Source organism: Diuraphis noxia, unplaced genomic scaffold, assembly GCF_037042655.1.
Source record: "Diuraphis noxia isolate RWA-SAM2 unplaced genomic scaffold, SU_Dnox_SAM2 contig0004, whole genome shotgun sequence".
NCBI classification, from domain to species: Eukaryota; Metazoa; Arthropoda; class Insecta; order Hemiptera; family Aphididae; genus Diuraphis; species Diuraphis noxia.
In genome coordinates, this window is record NW_028301714.1 from 38,984,145 (window position 1) to 39,002,415 (window position 18,271).

Sequence of the window (18,271 nt, forward strand, 5' to 3'; positions counted from 1 at the left end):
TATAGAGTGTTATTAGTGAAGTATGGAATAAAGAAACTATGCCAGATGGATGGAATACGGCAATACTATGTCATATCTTCAATATGGGAGATCCAATGTTAGTGTCAAATTATAGGGGTATATCAGTATTAGACACAGGATATAAAGTATTTACATCATTGCTACTGGAACGAATAAACCCATATGTAACAGAGATCGTTGGTGAATACCAGTGCGGATTTAGAAAAGGAAAATCAACGATCGATCATATCCATACCATCAGACAAATAGAGGAGAAGAATTACGAATATAATAAGGACCCACTCCTAATATTCATAGACTTTAAGCAAGCCTACGATTATATTAATAGGAACGAGTTATTGAAGGTCCTGAGATATCTAGGTAGGTATACCTCAAAAATATATAAATTTAATTAAGATGTGTAATAGGAAAACTAATTTGAAAGTAAAATACCAACAGGAATTGTCAGAAAAGTTCGAAGTAAAATGTGGCCTTCGTCGAGGTGATGCATTGTCACCGATGCTATTCAACATTGTTCTGGAATGGGTAGTGAGAACAGCTAATGAAACTTGAAAAATTAAATTAGGTGAAATTGAAACCATACTTGCTTATGTGGACGATATGGTCATTCTTGGGAATTCTATAAACGAAGTGGAGCAAACCACAATAAAATTCTTGGAAGTAGGCAAGATCATAGGTTTAGAATTCAACCAGGAGAAAACAAAATGCATGTGTATTTCACGGAATGGCAGAAATGATTTAAATCTACGAGTAGATCCTAATGTTTTAAACAAAGTAGAGGTGTTTAAATATTTAGGAATAAACATAAATAGCAAAAATAACGTACATGAAGAAATAGACACACAAAAATATTATATTATATTTACTGTAGTAAATATTAAATAAGTTATATATATTTATAAAATCATGAAGTTTTTTATATTTATACATTGTGTTGACACAAAAAATTTCGCAAACATTCAAAAGTATTAATATAATATTATAATATAAGTTGAAATGTTAAGTTTTATAACATATTTGAAATCAACTTAGAGAAAATAATAATAATAAATAACAAAAACAATAGACAACTTGAAGCACTATTTTTAAACTAATAGTGAACAATTAATGGTCAGTAATATATAATTAATAATATGATAAAAAATATCAGTTACCTATCTAATAATTATTTATGGTATTTAAAATATGTGTACGAATGTTGTACAAAATTATTAAATTTCTTTATAGTTTATAAATTCGGAACCTAAAAAACAGCTAATAGTCTGTAAAGTTCTGAGTGATTTATATATCTACATAAATGTTTTCAGGGATTTTAAAACAAACATTTATCTTATGTAATAAAAATAATGGAAGGTATTTACAGAAATGCACATCCGTATAGAAATAACTGATTATTGTGCAGGTATCTTAAAAATATTGTTTATTACACTTCGCATTACTGTTGTTATTTAATAATATAAAAATATTTTACTTCAAAAATACAAGCCTAATTGTAATTTCTAATAATTTTTTTTATCAATTAATAATATTTAACTATTACTAATACTTAAATATTTATCCATATAAATAAATATATGATTATATAACTTAATGGTGATGCAAGTTCTTTAAAATTAACTAATTCAAATTAACCAATTCAAGTTCATCAAATTGAACATAGGCAGATGCTATACAACAATGAATAATTATACTCACAAAAATTCTTCAATCTTTAGAATTAAGTCTACTTTGTAAAAAATACTTGTCCCCCAATGACCTATGTTACCGTGAGTATTTTTATTAATAAAAATTACGCACTAACACTGTGCTAAAATGTTGAAAATTTAGTATCCCCAATAATGCTAGCAATAATATAGTGGGTACTTCTCACGTGTGGGTTCTGTACAAATTTATAAATATTAAACAGGTACACAATTTCAACATTTCTCTAAGCATAGTTAAAAAATTATAATAATACCTCATTATTTAAACAAATAATCAGTACGAGTCACGTAAAATTAATATTATCTTACTTTATACCCATCCTAATTAGTACAACGAACTAAAAATTAATCAAAATATGGAAATCCATCCAATAAAATATATCGTTCACTCGTGCGTTTGACGGACAAAATTGACTATTAAAATTTAATGTTTATTTTCAATAATTAAGTATCGACTAGATAAAATTTCTTACCTGAAATTACATGAATTTCTATCAATTCTAAAACTTAAATTATTTGTCCTAATCTGAAGTGTCACCTGATATACAGAAAAAAATACAATATTAAACCAAAACGCTAAATTTGGAGTTCTCAGTTTTATATATATATATAAAATATAATATATAAATCCAATAATGACAAAGCGTTAATGATTTTAATCTGCTTATAGCATTAAATTATTTAACTAGGTAACGGTTTGAATATTATTTAATGTTCACTTTTATTTTCTGCAATAAAACATTAATAATTTATTAGTTAATCTTTATATTTTATTGTTTTTCTACTATTCAAAACCATATTTATTTAAATTCATATCTTAACTGTAATAGGGATTAGGATAAGAATAGGATTTCTACTGTAATCATGGAGGCCCAGGGCCTGGTGTTACGTTTTGTTCTGTTATCTTGTTTTAAGTTTGATATACGAATAATAACTGATAAGTAATATTAGCAAGCATCAGTAATCTAATAAGTAAATTCGTTCTACTTACTGTGGTCAAATGGATTTAAATAAGTAGTGAGTGAATAGTTAAATTAGGTACATTAAAATATCAAACATTTATCTCAATGTAGGTATATTAATAACCAAAATTAAACATACTTTTTTTTTAAATTATCATTTGATATAGGTACCCAAATAATATAAAATATATTGAGTATCTGAAGACGATAATATTACTTTTATATTTTATATAATATTTATCTTATAGTCTGTCAACTATGCTTTTCTAGAAAAATCGAATAGATGGAACTCCATTAATCAATATGATCATGCATAATGCTTACTCCTTTGGCTATTTATTATTAAAACTATTATTATTCAATATTTGTACAATAATACAGCGCATAGCTGGTTATGAACCAAAATGTATACTTTAAATGATAGAAAAAGTAACTCCCACTACCTGATTTAAATTTAATCAGTAAAAAGTATACAAGTTAAAACATCACTCTCACAACAATGAACTATTGAATCATCATTATTAATATACCGCCGATACAACGAATGGTGTATTATATCCAAAAATGTTTAATCAATTAAACTGGTTATTTATAGGTAACATTTCAAAAAAAAAAAAGAAACAATGTTTGATTCTTTTTAAGTTATCATATTTTATATATAATCATCATAATTTATGATAATTTTAAAAGTATTTGGTTTATTCTATATTAAGTGTAAGCGAGGACGTTTAACTAGAAATATTATTTTGCAGAATGTTACGTATAGAGTTATATACTAGTCAATAGTTAATCTCAAAAATGATCAACTATCAACATGAAAGCTAGGTATAATTTGATTTATAAGCATATTCAAACAAAATTGTTTTGTTTTAATTTCTAAAGTTTAAAATTTTTCACTCCTAAAAGAAAAATAATTTTTGTTTTAAATATGGAGACTTTCAATTTTCAAATAAACTAAGTTCAATTTATTTTTATACTAACCATCTAAAATGAATTACATTTACATAGGTGAGTTTTGAGTTGTAACAATCATACGAAAACTATTATCATGAACATTACAAAAGATTAAGAATATTCATTTTCATAGAAACTATTTTCATTAAATATTATTATTAAATAAATTATATTTATTATACGGTCAACTATTTACAGCAGGTTATATCATTCATGTTGTAAAAAACTCACAAACTGTATTATTATCCGTTTCTTTTTATGATTCTTTAAAAATATTACATCAAAAACCAGTAATAAATGAGGGTTGCTGACCAAAATCCACACTGTAAACTTAAAGTATTATAATATACTATATAAACCTCTCTTAATTTAAAAATCTAAACTCAAATCAATTGCTACTTGGACTAGAAAAAAATAAGTTCATACATTCGTTTATACAAGATGTTCGTTTATTCAATCAATTCTATCATTAGAATACACTCAAATCAGGAATACCTATCTAGTATATTCTATCGTCACCGTATAAATTAAAATTCCTTAAACAACTGTGCAAATACTTCAGCATTAGGCGTAGTGTCAACTATTCAAAATATATAAATGAACGATTTTACAGGAATTGTTATTCCAATTTCTCTTTTCTTAAGTTTACCATTATCACACTTAAACTATTCGTTCTTACAATGTCTATATGAACTATCTCTATCGTTCCATTTTTTTCAACCCAAATTTTTAGGTAGGTATTTGATTTTAAGTAAACATTTAAAAATTAAATCATACTATAAATTAACAACTGTAGAACTTAAATTGTGATTATTTATGTACATTATAAAAATTAAATTATTTATCTTTTATTCAAAAATGTTATAAAATCGTATAGAGAAAAGTTATTACTAAATATAATCTCCAATATTTATTTTTCTTTACTTAGCATACGATTTAATTTACATGACTAATAATAATTAGATATACATAATTATAAACCAATAATTTTCTATTTAAACACAAATTGTGTACTTAACAATAACAACTTTAATGAAGTCTCAAGTTTTTTACAGGAATTAATTAATTTTCCGAGTAATCTTAAAGTTCTCTAAAATACAGTTTTATGGTGAATAAAAACAAATAAAATTAATGTTTCTATTGACATTATTTGTAAGAAATATAGATTTTTTTAAATGTTATTTAAGAATTTAAATAACTTAAAATTATCGCTATTATATTTTAAGTTATATTATTTGCCATACTAAGTACAAATAGCTTACATACGTTATTTACTATACTTTATTTCCTAATATATAATACATTAAGATAATTTTTCACGCTTGGTACGATAATGTTTTGGCTCAGTAGCATTCTGATTCAAGATCATTGTTTTATTAGAATTTTAGAGAATTCAACAGTTGAATTATCTGTATATAGAATATGGAATAATTTAAGTCAAATCATTGATTTAGAACAAACAAAAAAATATTACTTTTTTTTCAATTTCAAAACTTTTATTGAGTACCTACATGTTAGGAATTGAATGCAAATAATAAATAAATATAAAAAAACTAATTGTAAACAAAATTTCCTTTAAATAAAAATAAATAAATATATAAATATAAAATAGTTAGTCAAAAGACAAGCAAAATGTTGCTCAAACAGAATTATGATTTTAAGTATGTTCGATTTATTTTAGTATGGAATGAGATAAATTTTCAATTTGCCATAATTTAAAAAAAAAAAAATGATTTAAAATCTAAAACTATTCAATTTTTTTATGAATTTAATATATTTTCATCTATTGGGGGTTGACCAATTAATAATTTCCTTATTCACGTTATTTGCATGCACAGAACTAACACAAACTGATGTAATAAATACAAATGTGATGTATGAAATAAATTATGCAAATAATAATTAACCTAGTCAACTGGATAAATACTCTAGTTTAAAGAAATGTCCTCGTTTATAATTAAATGGTATTGTTGTCTAACGTCAATATAATTAATAATAATTGTATTATTCTGCATTGTTATAATACAAATAAAATAACTATTTATTAATTAAAACATTTCAAAGAATTACAATTTTATTTTATTGTGCAATGTTTATTGGTACTTACAATTAACGTGTTTTTTCGTTAAAAATATATTTGATTATTCTTCCGTACTACGAAAAAAATCACAAAAATGCACAAGCAAAAAACGATTTCACATCTACGCCGGAGTTAAGTGACAAAAAAAAAAAACTATGTAAGCATCGATAACCAAGGATTTAAAGTTATTGTTGGTAAACACTCAACTCCTTCGATATGGATTTAAAATCCAATATGTACTATTTTGTTTATGTATTTTATATACAACTGTAAATAATTCGACGAACGCGGTCAGATAAAACGGTGCGCAAAGTGTTGGCAAAGTGTACTGGCGAGAACCGGGCGAAAAATCACACTACGAGGGTGGAAAACCGGCGCGAATACTCAACCCCTCAGTCAACGGCTTTACGGCAAACGGTAGCCGTTCGCCGCCAGGTTTCGCTATATCAACGCTGTTCGGGCTGAACCTAAGACCTGTGATATTATTGGCGTAGACAGCTCGATGCTTGTCCAACTTACCGTAGTATTCTAGGTGAAATTATGTTGTACCCAAAAAATAACAAAACGACATGTCGGAATCGTGAACAGACTAATTCAATAAGTTACTAAACAATACATTATATTAACTGAATTTACAACATTAGATACGTAAACGATTTGCGTATCATCATGAATAGATATGGATTATTTATTAATAAAACAAAACTGCTTCGTCATTACCTCATCGAAATAAATAAGAAAATTTGTATCTAATAAATATTTATCCTTTAACTCAAACAAAAATGTTGGTCTAACGAGTATTTCTATGAGATTTCGAATTTGGTTTTTTATTTATAACTATAAATTATATTTTGAATTTTGTAAATATATAAAACTTTATAAGTTATTATAGATATAACCTTTTTGAAGATAAATGTTGACATTTATTTATATTTTTATTATGGTTGACAACTGTAATAAATATAATATTTCTTGTATTATGGATATCATACTACCATTGAAATGTGTCTTTAAAAAGGTATGGCCGGAATTAATTACCTACTTATTGTTTGGTATATTTTTTATCAAACTAAGAAACAAATTACACCCACGCACATATACAAGCACGTACCTATTAGTCGTTTTTCCACTGAAATATAAAAAATAAAAACAAACTAAGTAATTACGTTAAAAGGGTTTAATCTTTATCTTTATTTGGAGAAAATTCTAGTTTTAATATTATTGTTCTGCACATATTTTTTATTTTAACTATTAGATTCAATGATGCACTTTAAATAATTGATATAATTGGTCAGTGGTCACTTATTGTTATGTCACTCATTCTATGACAAGTTGTACTGCATTAATGCATTACTAATTAATAATAAACTAACAGTTTCAAAGCATTGAAATAAATTAATCACAATCAAATAATTTTAGCTTATTTTCTTCGCTTAGCATTTACATTTCTAGTTTATATAGAAGTATAATAGTGTATTTTATTTACGATGTAAATTTAGATTAATTACTGTAGCATTTGAAACACAGGTACAGTGTTCCATATTTAAAATAAAAGTATATTTCAACACTGTTCACTCTGATTTACTAAATATTTGTAATATTAAAATTATAATTTTAGTATTTAAATGCAAATCAATTGTTAAACGTTCAAAACGTATCGTTGAGAATTCAAAATGATTTCAAAGAACGACAAATAAAATAATTTTTTATTTTATTTTTAGTGTAAAAAAAGGCGGGTAAGTCGTGGATGTCGCTCGGCTGTACAGTAGGTTATAAGTGGGTTACTGTAATGGATGGAATTAAATTTGAATCCAATGATATTATATCATTGTATACGAAAAACGAATCTGAGCGAAGACGGTTTATCTGTCTAGAATATATTATAGATTATTAAAAATTTTCAAATCTTAGATTTAAAAAGAAAAATTTTTATGAATTTCTAGTTTAAAATAATTCGCGCATTTTCGTGATTTTCGTGATTTTTACACATGTTGTAAAAATTCAAACTTTGAATCCTTGTAAAAAAAAAATTGTGCTAATATATTTCTTTTATTTTTCAGCTGCTATTGTAAAAATATGATAGGAGCCATGTATTAAATTTTTAAACCTTAGATATAAAAGAAAAAGTTTTTATGAATTTCTAGCATAAAATAATTTATGAATTTTCTTGATTTTTACGTATGTTGTCAAAATTCAAACTTTGAATCCTTGTAAAAAAAAAATTGTGACTATGAATTAATTTTATTTTTCAACTGCTATTGTTAAAATGTGTTAGAAGCCTTGTATTAAATTTTCAAGCTTTTATACCGAACAAATAAATTTTTATCGATATTTATAGAAAAAAAAAACTAAAAAAGTTGAAAAATTAAAATGTCAGTAAACAGCTCAAAACAAATCTAAATATTTCGAAAATTTTATCAAATATAGAAAATGCCTATATAAACGTTAGGTGAAAATTTCAAGTATCTTCGGTCATTTGTTTTAGAGTTACATCAAAAACCAAAATCGATTTTGTCAAAAAATGAGTGTGCGTACAATTTCCCGTTTTCCCTTAATTTTTAGTTTGTTTTTCTCGATTACATAGAAAAGTATTAAGAATTTTGTACTTTTGACCTCCTCAAAGTACCAACTAGATTCACTTTCTGATAGAACGAGGTACTGAAGTCAAAAATCGAAGCATTTTTACTGTCCAAAAACGTGATGACAGACACGAAAAAAAAATAAAAACACACATCATGGTAAAATCAATACATTCATCGCTCCGCTCATAATCTAAAATCAAGTAAATGGTTTTATTTTGTTGAAATAAATAAATTAAAAAAGTTTAAATTTATTTTAACTAAAATTTTTCATCGATGTATTACATTAAACTAATTGTCTAGTTTCCTAATTAAAAATCAATAATGACTGTTTAATAGTAATAATAATTTTTTTTTTATAATATGATAGTACCATAACTTTATTTATATTTTATGTATTTTATTTCTACGTCAAAAACATACTATATATTGAATATTCATATTATATAGTTATTTAAATAATAGTATATTAATATACCTGCATATATTAAAGGCACCTTAGTTATGGTTTGTTTTGTTTTTATTATTTTTGATTATTACTTATTCTACAATAATATGTAACTATAAACCATGTTTCATATTTATTATTTAATCAAATGTCACTAACATAAAAAGTGAAATTGATTTATGAAGGCGTACGCTTTAAGTCTTAAATAAATACGAGAAACAAAAATGGGTCCAAAATCGATCTCCAGGGAACACTATAGTCACTACTAAGTACACCGCTGAATCACTACCTATACACATTTAGGCAGTGGTGTGTTCAACAATATATTATTTTACTTATTGCACACATACTGTTGTTGAAATGTGTACGGGGTAATCAATAATTGTTCAAAGTTCTAGAGTTTAAGATACTTTAGAAAATTTGCAAATTTATTTTTAATTAGGTATTTGGATAATGTAAATAAGTAAAATGCAATAAGTTTTCTAGCTAAATGGTATTTAATGATTGCAAAATAGGTACACGAATTATCGTAAAATATCCTTCTTTGTTAATAGTGAAAAAAAGTTAGTTTTGATCTAATGCAACTGTTTATCATTTCATAAAATTCTACTGCGCAAGACTTATATTATTTATCATGAAACTATTTAAAGAACGCGTTTATGTCAAATTAGCCTTGATAGGCACATAAACAAAAAAAACAAGCATCATCAACTATTTTAAAAACTGGATATTATTATAATATTTATTTGTTTTTAATTATTTTGTTGATATAATAACATACATTGTAAAACACTTTCATTCAACAACGAAATTGTATAACTTTGTATAATATTAAACAATGTTTTAATAAAATCTGTAATATAACTGCTCAAATTGTCTACGAGTACACCAACTTTCAATATTTGTTTTACTAAATTCGGAAATTTAATGAAGCAAATCTATTATTTTTAAATATTAATAGTAATAAACTATAAATATTTTTACTAACGAATTCCGCAGTTTAGGGGACAGCAAATCAAAGTAATAATGTAGGTATTAATTACATTTTAAATATCTAACCTTACATTCAAAACAATGAAATAGCACCCAAACATTAATTTTTACAACGATAAAAATTGTACAGTTATATTTTGAATTTGAACATTCAAAATTCCTTTAGTTCAATTTTTGGCAATGCTGTGGTTGTATTGCTATAATTAAGGGTTACGATAACCTATTGTTTTCAACGTTCAAACTTTTTGAAGTAAAAACAAAAAAAAACAACAATAGCCTACAAAACAGCTCCAAAATATATTGAAAATTAAATAATCTATAAAAAGTTATTTGGTGGCTTGATGAGGCGCGGTCGTACGCTCAATCTGCGGAAACGCACTGAGCGTACGTACCGGCCGCAGTTGCTAGCTCCCGGATGGGTGACCACCCGGAATTTTTAGCAACATATCCTTGCCACACATACAAAAACACGTGTTACAACCCTACCCACTTAAAAACCTACAAACAAATATACAAAAATAGCCCCTACCGTACGACCCCACACCAAATGTCCTGTTGCCGTGGGTTCTCCTTACAAAAAAAAAAAAATTATTTGTACATCAATAACATTAGTGAAATATAATATTATAAAAAACCTTCAAGTATTTGTATATACATATATATATATATATATAATATATATATAAATATTACAATATTACACATAGTATTATATATTATGTACTATTTGTTCTTAATTATGTATTCTTTACGACCACAAAATCAAAACACCCATTTTGACATAAGCTGGTGTTTCATTGATCCTAAAATTTATAAAATTCTGTTGTTATTTATTAATTTCCACCAGTTATTTGAAAAATTTCTGAAAATTTTTTTTTACCCTAAAAGTATAAAATAAATCAAATTATATTTTATCATTTTTTTTTTTTTTTTTTTTTTGATGATATTTTAATTAATAATGTGTCATATTTTAATACTTTTATAATAATTTCTGAATTCAGAAAGACACATAAATAGGTGACTAAAACAGGTCCAATTGGTAATAATATTGTATATTATTTAAATATTATGTAACCAGTGTTATAATAAGTTTCCGAATAGTACACGTCAACGTGCATAATAGAACAAAACGTAGTAAATATATTTTTTTTTATATACAAATCATATTATTTTGTAGTATGTAAAAAATAAAACGATGTTAATTCATTATAATTGTCTTTGAGCTATTTATAAATTTTATTTTCGTTTTTCCACTGCACTTTGTTAGGTGAGTAAATATTTGGCATGATATATTTTAGCTTTTTATTTACTGGACGCTAACCGGCTTGGTAAGCTGGAATACTCTCGAGTTGAAATGGGCACGTAGACGTTTTCTTGGATACAAACCAATGGTAGAGTTGACTAACTGGCTCAAAAAAAGATACAATTACTGATCGGATTGTTAAAGCTATAAGTCTCAGAGACAAATCAATTAAAATTAAGAAAAAAATGTTCATCATTCAATTAAATGTATGCCATTCAAGGTCATAGTTAAAATTACAAGATAAAAATCAAAACTAAAAATTATTCGCTGTTTGGGATAAAATAAATACATTCAAGCTTAGCAACTGTAAAAAGGATACTAAATAAATAAATTGTATTTAAAAATGAAATTTAAATTATTGCATATTAAAGAATAAAATATATTTGTCGATATTAGTATTAATATTAATATTGATATCAATATCAATTAATAAAAAAAAATTTGTGTATTTCTAAATAGTTAGATGTACTTACGTAATTACTTTTTTTCTATAACCATTAATATACAATCAACACATCCTATATAAATAAAATCGTTAAGTATGATATAATATACTGTTTATGGATATGAAATATTAATGGAATAAAAACAAATATACCTATTTTGAACAAAATGTAAACACGAATTATAGTTTGTTTGTTCATAAACATTAGACTATGATTTATACCTTACGATTCATTTGTCTTGTTATAATATATTAATAACAGACATTCGTATAATATATAATAATTCAGATGCAACTATAAGTATTCAAGGTATACAGTAATTACATCTCAATTTAAAAAATGAACTATATAATTTTAAAGGAAGTATTAAAAAAAAAAAAAAAAAAAAACTACAATAGGTAATACACTAGGTAATAATCAATTGATTATGTTTAATAAAGAAGGAAAAATCAAATTAAAATTATTATTTAAAAAAATAGAGATGCTGAGGTAATGTTTAATCCAAGCTATAAGAACGCTATATATAAAAATATAAACTCAGATTAATTAGTTTTGTAAACATGTGATTTAAATTTGTAAAATAGTGTAATTATTTAATATATCATTATTACTATATTATTTAAAACAACTGTGAAATTCAATCAATGCGATTCCTGGTAGTATAATTCATTTTTATTAAATTTAAAATAATTACATTTTTGAGCTATTTTACGACCCAAGTGTTTCTGAAAAGAAAACAATTGTAGATACAAACATTCATCGTTGATAAACCAACAGCTTTTTCAATCACCCAGAATATTAAAAAAAAAAAAAAAATATTAAAGTATTGAAATTTTGTTACTTTATAAATATTGATTAGCCTCTGAGTTTCGATGATCCATAATATATTACGTTGAATTAATAATATTTATATAATATCAATGGTAAACGTTCTCATCAGTTTTTCTATTTCTTTTTTATTTTAAAGATCAGTGAAACATTTAAATCTTGATAATTATATACCAAAACATTTTATATAAGAATGCCCAGTTTTACAGCAATGTTCTTTAATTAAACTTTAAAATTATAGGGAATAATAGTGAAAATGTAGCGACTAAATAAACTATTCTACCGACTACCAGAAGCCAAAATCAATGCTGAAGAATAAAGCATTTTATTTATTTTTTTTTTTTGTTCAAAGAGTGTCACGAGATGCAACAAAAAAAATGTAACCTCATTGTAAAACTAATACATTCCTTGCTTAATACAGAATTACAAATGGAAAATCACCCACACATGCACATATTGTAAAACCAATATGTACCTAAATTCCTTACTCCACCCAGGATCTATAAAAAGAAAGTAATTTCCTCAAATGCCTAGTTTCGGCCTTAATTAATTAGATACATTTAAAATTTAAAACTAATACTGTATCAGAATAATATTTAGTTACCTAAATTATATATTTGTATCTATTTTTACTCCTCTAGATTAAATTTAAAAAAAATTAAAATTATAATACGTGATAATATTTTTGTTGGAATGTATGATTTAAGATAAACAATAGAATTGTAAAATATCTAATTAAAAATATGTATTAAAATAACAAATAAATAATGTGAGTAACCATCTATTTGCAAATAAAATTTTATATCACTGCTATTTTATTTCATTGACCTTTCAAAATTATTTTTTTTTTTTTTTTTTTTATTAAGAGAAAAGCCTCGATAACGTGACCATTGGCTTATTTTTACATCAAATGACGACTTAAATTAAATTGTACAGTTCAGTATCTTTCAAAAATAAAATTATGTTTTGGGTGGATTTTTCGTCAGGGCCCAGTGCGTCGTGAAGGTGTTCCGGTATGTTGAATTTTTGTCTTGCCTCTTTTGTGTCTCTGCATTCGGTGATAATATGTTTGATTGTAGATGTAATTCCGCATGTAAGGCATATTTTTGGTGGCTCCTTTTTCATGAGGTGACCATGTGTGTAATGCGTATGACCTATTCTGAGGCGATTTAGTACGACTTCCTCTATTCTTTTGAGCGACATAGGGTTATTCCATTTTTCGATAGTTCTTTTTATCTCATTTAATTTACTATTCATTTTGAGCCATTCTTTTTGCCAGATATTTTTGATTTGGTTGTATATAATTTTTTTAGTATCTTTGTCGGATTTAATATTCCACACAGTTAGTTGATGTAGATTATTGGCTTTTTCCTTGGCAAGTAAGTCGGCTCTTTCATTACCAGGTATTCCGCAGTGCCCGGGAATCCATGCGAAGATTAAGTTATCGTTAAATTTATTAGTCAAGTTAATTATTTTATTAGTTATAACATTATTGTTATTAATATTACTAAGACTAGCTAGAGTGCTCATGGAGTCTGTAAAAATTATGTACTTATTATTATGCAGGTTGGCACTTATTATATAGGATAGTGCTTTATATATAGCTAGTGCCTCAGCTGTATAAATGCTACAATTATCCGACAACCTTTCAGAAAGTTCGGTTTGTAGGAAAACTGCAGCAACACCCACCCCTTTGTCTGTTTTTGAGGCGTCGGTATATATATGTATGTGGTCTGGTAAAGTGTTTATTAATTCATAGAATGCATTTTTGTATGTAAGATTTGTGGTTTCTTTTTTGTTGTAAATCGCTATTGACATGTCAAACGAGTACTTTGTCGTTGTCCATGGAGGTTTTACTGGTATTTCTCTAGTCAATATATTACTTATTTCTAGTTTTAGTTCTCCCTCTTTTTCTTTTATTCTTTTGTACATAGGTTGTATTAATTTTTTGTTGTTGTTAAAGGTATTTTCGAATCTGTTATTGAATACTGTGGAATACGTTGGTTTGTTCGGGTCGGTTGCTATTCTTACCGCGTATTGCAACATCAGTTGATTTCTCCGATTATTAAGTGGTTGTTCTCCTGTAATGTTGAGTATGCTGTTTATGGGACTACTTCTAAATGCACCAGATGCCATTCTTAGGCCAGCATTATGGATAACGTCAAGCATTGTCAGTGCTGAGTTTTTCGATGTCATATATAAGGGGGATCCGTAATCCAAAATTGATCTGATTAGTGAATTGTAAATGTTTATTAGGGTTTTAGAGTCTGCTCCCCATTTCGTACCTGAAAGTGCTTTGATAATGTTTAGTCTTTTTTTGGCTTTGTCTTTTAGCTTTTTTATGTGTGTGGTCCAGGTAAGTTTTTCATCGAAGGTAAGACCTAATATTTTTAAGTGTCTTGTGTAGGGAATTATTTTGTTGTCCATTTTTAAAGTTGGTTTTTTTTTAATTTTTTTGTGTGAAAATATTATGAACTGGGATTTTTCTGGTGCAAATTTGAATCCTGTATTTTTGCTCCAATCGTGTAACGAGTTGGTGTATTTCTGTAATTCTTTTCCTAAAGTGTCAATACATTTGTGTCGAAAGAAAATATTGCTGTCATCCGCATATATTGTAATTTTTCCAGGGGTGGGTATAAGTTTAGATAAGTCGTTTATTGCAATTAGAAATAATTTTACACTTATGGAAGAGCCTTGGGCAATTCCGTTATTCAGGTTATATAAGGATGAATGATGTCCATCAACAGCAACTTCGAATGTTCGGTCAATAAGGAAATTATGTATGAAATATAAAATGTTACCTTTAACGCCCCAGTCTAGTAAGATTGATATAATTCGGTATCTCCATGTCATATCGTACGCTTTTTGTATATCGAAGCTTACCAGTCCCATGTATTGTTTGCATGCAAATGTTTCACATATTTCTGTATCAATGTTTACAAGGCAGTCGTAGGTCGATCTGTTTTTTCGAAATCCAAATTGTTCTTCGGCGAGAAATTTATTTTTTTCTAGAAACCAATTAAGTCGAACGCTGACTATTTTTTCGAATATTTTACTCATTGTGCATAGCAGCGATATAGGCCTGTATCCTTGTACTGCGAATTTATTTTGGTTAGGTTTATGAATTGGGATAATGGTAGCTTGTTTCCATTTTTTTGGGAACTTGTGTTGTGTCCACATTTTATTAAATATTTTGAGTAATGTAATTTTTCCTATTTCGGGTAGATTTTGTATAAATATGAAGGGGATGTCATCGGGTCCACAACAGTTGCTCTTATGTTCATTAATAATGTTGTCGAGTTCTTTTCTTGTTATTTTCAAATTTAGGTTTGGTGTATCAATATGTTCAGCAGTGGTTAGTTCCTTAACGTTTATATTTTGTTTTTCGAATTCGGATTTGTACTTTAAGAAATTTGGATCAAAGTTGTTATCATCGCTTATTTCCTGAAAGTATTCACCTAGTGCGTTTGCTATTTCTAACGGTTCTGTAATAATGGATTTATTATTATTAGTTCTGAGTAATTTGATATCCGTTGATTTTTGAACTCCTTTTATTGATTTTACTTTGTTCCACACTATATTAGGATTTTCAAGGCAGGTAATTGATGACGTAAAAGAGTTCCACGAGTTTGTTTTACAATTTTTTATAATGTATTTAGCTTTAGCTCTTTGTTTTTTAAGTTCAATTAGGTCGATTATGCTTCTGCTTTTTCTAAATTTATTTAAGGCTTTGTTTTTGATTTTAATTATGTTTTTACATTCTTCCGACCACCATGGTACGGGCTTTTTGGTTCCGCTGTATTTATTTTTTTTTATTATATTCATTCCAGTGTTATGTATTATTTCTGTAAAGGTATCAACTATTTCGTCTATGTTATTATCATCCATTGGGAGGCATTTTTCAAGTTCAGATTGAATTGTATTTGAAAATAATTCCCAATTAGGTTTTTTTAAGTTCCATTTCTCTTTGGTTTTATATATTAAGGTAGAGTCTCTGTTATGGATATTAATGATAATAGGCCAGTGGTCACTGTTATATAATTCTTGTTCCACCGTCCAATTCAGATTGGTTGATATATTTGCAGATGAAAAGGATAGGTCTATGGCCGATACTGATCCATTGGCGGTATTAAAGTGCGTAGGGCTTCCGTCGTTAAGTAGTGTGATATAGTTATGGTCAAGCATTTTTTCTATTTTTTTTCCTCTACTATCAATATGCGTGCTTCCCCATAGAGTGTTATGACTGTTAAAATCACCGGTTAGTATATAGGGTCGTGGTAATTGATATAATATATTTTCTAGATTTTCGATTTCAAAATCATGTTGGTTTGGAAGATATATGTTACAAATAGTTATTTTTTCTTTTATGTGAACAGTTATTGCTGTAACTTCGAAGTCGGAGGTGATTTTAATTTCTTCGGAAGGAAAGGATGAGTTTGCGTAGATTGATGCGCCTCCGCTGGCTCGACCTCTGACAGAACGGTTTTTTGAATAACCGAGGTAACCTTTAAGTTCTGCGATGTGGGTTTCGGGGAAATTTGTTTCTTGTAAGCAGATTACCAAGGGAGAGTATTTATGAATTAATCTTTTGAGATCGTCAATTTTTTTGTAGAATCCATTAATATTCCATTGTAGTATATTATTATGATCTGTATTGGATTTATTTAATGTAATTTTATGCATGCTAATTAATAATTATTTTGTTTGGTATGGATGTGGGTATAAGTTGATTATGAGTGTATTTGGGTATATATATGTATATATATGTGTGTGAGATATTGTTATTTTGATAGAGTTAATGGCTTTACTGATCGGTTGGGTTATCATTGGGTAATGAGTGGCCTTCCGTATTTAAGGTAGTTGCTACATTGTGTTCTAGATTAATTGATTCAAATAGTTTGTTTGATAAGCGCGTTAATCGATTTTTCAAACCTTGCGATTTAATTAACGGCCTGACCAACTCAATTGTGTTTAGTAAAGTTTTGGTATCTGTTCCGTATTGTTTACAGATATCGATAGGGTCTGAGTTACCTTGTATATTTATTATTATGTTCTTAAGTTGATCGAAATCTATATCTATGTCTTTATTATTATCAAATAAATTTCTGGCAGGTTCAATATGAATGTTTATATTTTCGATGAGTTTTTCTGTTGAATTTGATCTTATTACTGTTTTAGATTTTTTGATGATTTGATCTTTTTGGATTTTTGTTGCAGTAGATACAGTAATAGTTTGTTTTTTTTCATCGGTGGTTTTTGTGCCGGTTAAGTTAATTACACTAATTGGTTCCTGCGTGACGTTGGAAGTGGTGGAGTTTGATGCCGCTCTTTTAATACCTCCTTTATCGGTTGTTGTCGTGGTCTGGTCTATTTCCATTTCTAAATTGTCATTATTAATTAGGTCATTATTTCTTGTATTTTCCTTGGGTGTATTTGAGTCTGTGTTATCTATAAAATTAATGAGGTCAGTAGGTTCACTACAATCTTCAATGTTGTCGGTCTGTGATTCAATGCTAAACGGGCATTTTGAGGCTACATGGCCGGTCATCTTGCAGCTGAAACACGTTACTTGATCGTCGGAAATGAATATACGGTGATTTGTTCCGTCATAGTTTATGAGTATGTCGCTAGGCATTTTGGGTATATCTTCGGCTTTAACAAATAGTTGTCTTCTAAAACTAAGTATGTGGGTATATCCCTCAAGTTGTATACCGGCTCTGAGGCAGGTGATAGGGCTAGAGGGGATAATATTATGGTGACGTAATGCTTCTAATATGATACTATTAGGGATATTATTATATACATTTGCCAGTATGAATCGCTTATCTGGGTTATATAAGTGGCGAATAAGAATAGATTTATTTTGTATTTCGATTGTCTTATGTTTAGTTATTAGCTCGTTAACTAATTCTTTGGAGTTAAGGAAGATGCAAAATCTTTTTTTTGAAATTCTG

At 27.0% G+C, this 18,271-nt stretch overlaps 1 protein-coding gene across 2 annotated transcripts in view; it reads right to left on the reverse strand.

Moving 5' to 3' along the window:
* Positions 1-6,074, reverse strand: part of LOC107163241 (uncharacterized) — a 147,858-nt gene extending 141,784 nt beyond the window's left edge. For both annotated transcript variants that reach the window (XM_089227129.1, XM_015510551.2), the window contains exon 1: positions 5,748-6,074. The gene's annotated coding sequence lies outside the window, so the exon portion shown is untranslated. The remainder of the gene's footprint in view (positions 1-5,747) is intronic.
* Positions 6,075-18,271: the final 12,197 nt, after the last annotated feature.